The sequence below is a fragment of the Somniosus microcephalus genome, unplaced genomic scaffold (assembly GCF_052327205.1).
Source record: "Somniosus microcephalus isolate GS21.2 unplaced genomic scaffold, FLI_Smic_1.0 unresolved_chr3, whole genome shotgun sequence".
Taxonomy (NCBI): Eukaryota; Metazoa; Chordata; class Chondrichthyes; order Squaliformes; family Somniosidae; genus Somniosus; species Somniosus microcephalus.
The window spans coordinates 21,669,015-21,676,452 of record NW_028225181.1 but is presented as its reverse complement, the minus strand read 5'-3'; the positions used below and the strand labels follow the sequence as shown (position 1 = coordinate 21,676,452).

Sequence of the window (7,438 nt, the reverse complement as noted above, 5' to 3'; positions counted from 1 at the left end):
TAAACAGTCTTACTTTTAAACAGTCCTCAGGTTGTGACATGTTGTTACATATTTAGCCCCAAGGTATGGTCTGTCTCCTTCTCCTAGGACTAATCTCAATTTTGACAGATCATCCAATTCCTTGAAATCTGGGGTTGTTTGGCTTAGCTTGTTGAATAATATGTTTCTTGATGTGTTGAATTTTTCGCATTTTAGGAGGAAATGCATTTCTGTTTCAACCTCGCCAGCCAGACATTGATTGCATATTCTATTCTCTCTAGGCTGCCAGGATTTCTTGTATCTGCCTTTTTCAATTTCCAGTTGGTGGTCGCTTAGTCTGTATCTGGTGAGGGTCTGTCTCTGTTTTGTGTCTCTGATGGTCGTGAGGTAGTCTGCCAGTCTCTGATGGTCGTGAGGTAGTCTCTCTGTCTGTCTGTCTCTCTCTCTGCCTGTCTCTCTCTCTCTCTGTCTGTCTGTCTGTCTCTCTGTCTGTCTGTCTGTCTCTCTCTCTGCCTGTCTCTCTCTCTCTGTCTGTCTGTCTGTCTCTCTCTCTCTCTGTCTGTCCCTCTCTCTCTGTCTGTCTCTCTCTCTCTCTCTCTGTCTCTGTCTCTCTCTCTCTCTCTCTCTGTCTCTCTCTGTCTTTCTGTCTCTCTCTCTGTCTGTCTGTCTGTCTCTCTCTCTCTCTGTCTGTCCCTCTCTCTCTGCTTGTCTCTCTCTCTCTCTCTGTCTCTCTCTGTCTTTCTGTCTCTCTCTCTCTGTCTGTCTGTCTCTCTGTACCTCTGCCTTCCTCCCTCCTCCCCTTTTCTCTCCCTCTCAGTCCCATTGAACGGCAGTGAGATGAAGGAGAGGGTTTCAGATTTCCATTATTCTGGGCCCAAGCGAGGGGGTTAGCCTGTGTACACGTACACTAGCCCTTCCCCTTTTCTGCTGTCGCCTAGCAACTGGGGCAGGAGCAGTCCAACCGTGGCCAGTGTAATTCAGAGGGCAGTCTGCGTGCAGACAATCACTTAGCTGGGCCCAAGGCCTGAAATGGAGCCTCTGAGGACCTGGCTCCTTTCTTCACCTGCATTCAGCGATAGCCTGAGACATGGCGATAATTATCCCTCTCTCTCGCTCTCTGCTGCCCTCTCTCTTAGGCCTTTCTCCTGTTAATGGCCCTCCTTCTCCTCCCCCTCGCCCCCATCCTCTCCCGGGCCCGCCATTTACCGTACTCTTTCTCTGCAGAATAAAAGCCTGTCACCGCCAAGTGCAGGCTCCCACCCGAATCCGCCGCCCGTCTGAGTTCAATCTCCAGCCTGCGGCCCAGGTCCCCGAGGCGTCAACCTTTCGGTCTGGTCGGCTAGGCTTGTGATTGGAGAAGGCCGCCGCTGGGCCGGTGACGGATGGGGGGGCGGTGGGGCGTCTCCACGACGACTGCTCGAACCGCCGAGGAGCCGCCGGCAATGAGGCGATCCGTTCGTTCCCGATTGCCACCCACTCCTCCCAGCGAGGGCGCTGGCTCTCGCTGGGGGGGGGGGGTGGCGGAGGTTGGGTGGGGGGGCGGGCGCAGAAGGGAAAAGGACGCCACCCTGTCCCGCCACATCGCGAACCTCACGAGAAACTTCATTGCCATCGTATCCATTCCGATGAGTCAGCAAATCAAGGGGTGTGTGTTTGCTCAGTCTCCTCCCGGTTTGGGACTGAGCAGCCGCCCCCAGCCCCCTACCCGCCCTCTTCCAACCGCCAGAGCAGGAAAGGCCCAGGCTCCATCCCTGGCCTGTGGTGAGTTAGCCTGATCTCACCCAGAGTGGGCGGTGAATCAGCCCGGGTTCCTGCTCCTGATCCCTGTCCAGTGACCCCTGGGTTAGGGAGGGGGTGAATCAGCCCGGGTTCCTGCTCCTGATCCCTGTCCAGTGACCCCTGGGTTAGGGAGGGGGTGAATCAGCCCGGGTTCCTGCTCCTGATCCCTGTCCAGTGACCCCTGGGTTAGGGAGGGGGTGAATCAGCCCGGGTTCATGCTCCTGATCCCTGTCCAGTGACCCCTGGGTTAGGGAGGGGGTGAATCAGCCCGGGTTCATGCTCCTGATCCCTGTCCAGTGACCCCTGGGTTAGGGAGGGGTGAATCAGCCCGGGTTCCTGCTCCTGATCCCTGTCCAGTGACCCCTGGGTTAGGGAGGGGGGTGAATCAGCCCGGGTTCCTGCTCCTGATCCCTGTCCAGTGACCCCTGGGTTAGGGAGGGGGGTGAATCAGCCCGGGTTCCTGCTACTGATCCCTGTCCAGTGACCCCTGGGTTAGGGAGGGGGTGAATCAGCCCGGGTTCCTGCTCCTGATCCCTGTCCAGTGACCCCTGGGTTAGGGAGGGGGGTGAATCAGCCCGGGTTCCTGCTACTGATCCCTGTCCAGTGACCCCTGGGTTAGGGAGCGGGTGAATCAGCCCGGGTTCCTGCTCCTGATCCGTGGGACCTGGGAGTTAAAAAATATATTTTTTTATTCTTAGTCGCTTTGCCAGATCCCTTTGCAGGAATCCAGGCCGCCTTTTTGTGAGGCACCGTAGCTTGACTTTTTTTTTCCCTTCTCCAATCCTTGTGGCTTTGTACTTGGGTTCAGGTACGGGGGAGGGGGGGGGGGTTGGTGTGCGGAGAGAGAGATAGAAGGAGAGAGAGAAAAAAGGACTTGCCGATTCACCGAGAGAGAGAGAGAGAGCGAGACACCCACCGCCTCCCCCCCCCCCACCCCCCGCCACCCCACACTTCGACATCCCAACACCGAACGAGCGGACATCTCTCTTTACCAACCCCCACCCCCAGCAAACCCCCCGGACACTGATGCCAGACATAAGCCTCTCCACCTTGCTCGTGTCTCTCCGCAGCCCAATCCGATCGTGAACCCCCCCCCCCATCCCCCCGTCAACCGCCGGCCCCCCCCTCCTCCCGCCGCCGCCCGCCTCCCCACCCTCCCTCCCTCCATTCCCCTCTGCCTGCTCTCTATCTCCTGTGAAAACCGGTGAATATCGACAACTAAAACCCACCCCCTCCGCCAACACCCCCCCCCCCCCGCCGCCCCGCCGCCTCTGCCCTCTGCACAGTCTGTGTGTGGGTCTGTCTGTCTGTCTGTGTCAAAATCTCCGCCATTTCTAACTACCCCCCCACCACCCCCCTCCTCCCCAACCACCCCCCCACCCCGCCCACCCCCCCCACACCCCCCCACCACCCCCCCCACCACTCCGCACCTCCCGCCCGCCCCCCCCTCCCAGTTCAATTTTCCCCGGAATATCGCTCCATCGTTCCATTAACAACAAAGGCTGACGGAGTATGATTTAGAGAGTGAGAGAGAGAGAGAGAGAGAGACAGAAAGAGGGAGAGAGAGAGAGAGAGACACACACGAGAAGAAAAGGGTCAGAAAAACAAAACTAACACACAAAGGATTTATTCTGAAGCGGGTAAGAATCTTGCCGATTAATCCGTTCCATTTCGGGCTGCTCTTTCAGGGACGGACAAGACCTCTTTTCTCTCTGATTTTTTTGCCGGAAGCCTTCTGCTGCGGATTTCTGTCGAAGGGTTTGTTAATACTGTATATTATTTTTTTTTATAATTGGGCGAGCTGTGAAAAACATAAGCGGACGTTTGATTTTTTTTTTCTCTCTCTCTGCTCCCTTCTCCCAGTCACTTCTGGGCTGTCCCCCACTCTCCCTCTCCCTCTCCCTCCGTCCTCTCCCTCTCCCTCCGTCCTCTCTCCCTCTCCCTCTCCCTCCATCCTCGCTCCCTCTCCCTCCATCCCCTCTCCCTCTCCCTCCGTCCTCTCCCTCCGTCCTCTCCCTCTCCCTCCATCCTCTCCCCCTCCCTCCATCCTCTCCCTCTCCCTCCGTCCTCTCTCCTCTCCCTCCGTCCTCTCTCCCTCTCCCTCCATCCTCTCTCCCTCTCCCTCTCCCTCCGTCCTCTCCCTCTCCCTCCATCCTCTCCCCCTCCCTCCGTCCACTCCCCCTCTCCCTCTCCCTCCGTCCTCTCCCTCTCCCTCCGTCCTCTCTCTCTCTCCCTCCGTCCTCTCCCTCTCCCTCCGTCCTCTCCCTCTCCCTCCGTCCTCTCCCTCTCCCTCCGTCCTCTCCCTCTCCCTCCGTCCTCTCCCTCTCCCTCCATCCTCGCTCCCTCTCCCTCCGTCCCCTCTCCCTCTCCCTCCATCCTCTCCCTCTCCCTCCATCCTCTCCCCTCTCCCTCCGTCCTCTCTCCCTCTCCCTCCGTCCTCTCCCTCTCCCTCCGTCCTCTCCCTCTCCCTCCGTCTTCTCCCTCTCCCTCCATCCTCTCCCTCTCCCTCCGTCCTCTCCTTCTCCCTCTCCCTCTCCCGCTCCCTCCGTCCTATCCCTCTCCCTCCATCCCCTCTCCCTCTCCCTCTCCCTCCGTCCTCTCCCTCTCCCTCCATCCTCTCTCCCTCTCCCTCCATCCTCTCCCTCTCCTCCGTCCTCTCTCTCTCTCCCTCCGTCCTCTCCCTCTCCCTCCGTCCTCTCCCTCTCCCTCCATCCTCCCTCCCTCTCCCTCCGTCCTCTCTCCCTCCCTCCGTCCTCTCTCCCTCTCCCTCCGTCCTCTCTCCCTCTCCCTCCGTCCTCTCCCTCTCCCTCCGTCCTCTCCCTCTCCCTCCGTCCTCTCCCTCTCCCTCCGTCCTCTCTCCCTCTCCCTCCGTCCTCTCTCCCTCTCCCTCCGTCCTCTCCCTCTCCCTCCGTCCTCTCTCCCTCTCCCTCCGTCCTCTCCCTCTCCCTCCGTCCTCTCTCCCTCTCCCTCCGTCCTCTCCCTCTCCCTCCGTCCGCTCCCTCTCCCTCCGTCCTCTCTCCCTCTCCCTCCGTTCCTCTCTCTCTCCCTCCGTCCTCTCTCCCTCTCCCTCCGTCCTCTCTCCCTCTCCCTCCGTCCTCTCTCCCTCTCCCTCCGTCCTCTCCCTCTCCCTCCGTCCTCTCTCCCTCTCCCTCCGTCCTCTCTCCCTCTCCCTCCGTCCTCTCCCTCTCCCTCCATCCTCTCTCCCTCTCCCTCCGTCCTCGCTGCCCCTCCCTCCGTTTCTCTCCCTCTCCCTCCGTCCTCTCTCCCTCTCCCTCCGTACTCTCTCTCCCTCCGTCCTCTCCCTCTCCCTCCGTCCTCTCCCTCTCCCTCCGTCCTCTCCCTCTCCCTCCGTCCTCTCCCTCTCCCTCCATCCCCTCTCCCTCTCCCTCCGTCCTATCCCTCTCCTCCATCCCCTCTCCCTCTCCCTCTCCCTCCGTCCTCTCCCTCTCCCTCCGTCTCTCTCCCTCTCCCTCCGTCCTCTCTCTCTCCCTCCGTCCTCTCTCTCTCCCTCCGTCCTCGCTGCCCCTCCCTCCGTTTCTCTCTCTCTCCCTCCGTCCTCGCTGCCCCTCCCTCCGTTTCTCTCCCTCTCCCTCCGTCCTCTCCCTCTCCCTCCGTCCTCTCCCTCTCCCTCCGTCCTCTCCCTCTCCCTCCGTCCTCTCCCTCTCCCTCCATCCCCTCTCCCTCTCCCTCCGTCCTATCCCTCTCCCTCCATCCCCTCTCCCTCTCCCTCTCCCTCCGTCCTCTCCCTCTCCCTCCGTCCTCTCCCTCTCCCTCCGTCCTCCTCTCCCTCTCCCTCCGTCCTCTCCCTCTCCCTCCGTCCTCTCCCTCTCCCTCCGTCCTCTCCCTCTCCCTCCGTCCTCTCCCTCTCCCTCCGTCCTCTCTCTCTCCCTCCGTCCTCTCTCCCTCTCCCTCCGTCCTCTCTCCCTCTCCCTCCATCCTCTCCCCCTCCCTCCGTCCACTCTCCCTCTCCCTCTCCCTCCATCCTCGCTCCCTCTCCCTCCATCCCCTCTCCCTCTCCCTCCGTCCTCTCCCTCTCCCTCCGTCCTCTCTCTCTCTCCCTCCGTCCTCTCCCTCTCCCTCCGTCCTCTCCCTCTCCCTCCGTCCTCTCCCTCTCCCTCTCCCTCCATCCTCTCCCTCTCCTCTCCCTCCGTCCTCTCCCTCTCCCTCCGTCCTCTCCCTCTCCTCCGTCCTCTCTCCCTCCTCCGTCCTCTCTCCCTCTCCCTCCGTCCTCTCCCTCTCCCTCCGTCCTCTCCTCGCCCTCCGTCCTCTCTCCCTCTCCCTCCGTCCTCTCTCCCTCTCCCTCCGTCCTCTCTCTCCCTCTCCCTCCGTCCTCTCCCTCTCCCTCCGTCCTCTCTCCCTCTCCCTCCGTCCTCTCCCTCTCCTCCGTCCTCTCCCTCTCCCTCCGTCCTCTCTCCCTCTCCCTCCGTCCTCTCCCTCTCCCTCCGTCCTCTCTCTCCCTCCCTCCATCCTCTCTCCCTCTCCCTCCGTCCTCTCCCTCTCCCTCCGTCCTCTCTCTCACTCCCTCCATCCTCTCTCCCTCTCCTCCGTCCTCTCCCTCTCCTCCGTCCTCTCTCCCTCTCCCTCCGTCCTCTCTCACTCTCCCTCCGTCCTCTCCCTCTCCCTCCGTCCTCTCTCTCCCTCCCTCCATCCTCTCTCCCTCTCCCTCCGTCCTCTCTCTCCCTCCCTCCATCCTCTCTCACTCTCCCTCCATCCTCTCCCTCTCCCTCCGTCCTCTCTCTCTCTCCCTCCGTCCTCTCTCCCTCTCCCTCCATCCTCTCCCTCTCCCTCCGTCCTCTCTCACTCTCCCTCCATCCTCTCCCTCTCCCTCCGTCCTCTCTCCCTCTCCCTCCGTCCTCTCTCCCTCTCCCTCCGTCCTCTCCCTCTCCCTCCGTCCTCTCCCTCTCCCTCCGTCCTCTCTCCCTCTCCTCCGTCCTCTCTCCCTCTCCCTCCGTCCTCTCTCCCTCTCCCTCCGTCCTCTCCCTCTCCCTCCGTCCTCTCTCCCTCTCCCTCCATCCTCTCCCTCTCCCTCCGTCCTCTCCCTCTCCCTCCGTCCTCTCTCCCTCTCCCTCCGTCCTCGCTCCCTCTCCCTCCGTCCTCTCTCCCTCTCCCTCCGTCCTCTCTCCCTCTCACTCCGTCCTCTCTCCCTCTCCCTCCGTCCTCTCCCTCTCCCTCCGTCCTCTCCCTCTCCCTCCGTCCTCTCCCTCTCCCTCCGTCCTCTCTCCCTCTCCCTCCGTCCTCTCTCCCTCTCCCTCCGTCCTCTCTCCCTCTCCCTCCGTCCTCTCTCCCTCTCCCTCCGTCCTCTCTCCCTCTCCCTCCATCCTCTCCCTCTCCCTCCGTCCTCTCCCTCTCCCTCCGTCCTCTCTCCCTCTCCCTCCGTCCTCTCTCCCTCTCCCTCCGTCCTCTCTCCCTCTCCCTCCGTCCTCTCTCCCTCTCCCTCCGTCCTCTCTCTCTCCCTCCGTCCTCTCTCCCTCTCCCCTCCGTCCTCTCTCCCTCTCCCTCCGTCCTCTCTCTCTCTCCCTCCATCCTCTCTCCCTCTCCCTCCGTCCTCTCCCTCTCCCTCCGTCCTCTCTCCCTCTCCTCCGTCCTCTCTCCCTCTCCTTCTGTCCTCTCTCCCTCTCCCTCCATCCTCTCTCCCTCTCCCTCTGTCCTCTCTCCCTCTCCCTCCGTCCTCTCTCCCTCT

The 7,438-nt window shown here is 61.6% G+C and overlaps 1 protein-coding gene across 7 annotated transcripts in view; it reads left to right on the top strand.

Moving 5' to 3' along the window:
* The first annotated feature begins 3,184 nt into the window (after positions 1-3,184).
* LOC147091297 (atrophin-1-like) overlaps positions 3,185-7,438 on the top strand; it is a 180,343-nt gene continuing 176,089 nt past the window's right edge. For 3 of the 7 annotated variants that reach the window (XM_085976719.1, XM_085976716.1, XM_085976717.1), the window contains exon 1: positions 3,186-3,398. The gene's annotated coding sequence lies outside the window, so the exon portion shown is untranslated. The other 4 variants (XM_085976722.1, XM_085976721.1, XM_085976720.1 and 1 more) reach the window with 3 other exon arrangements.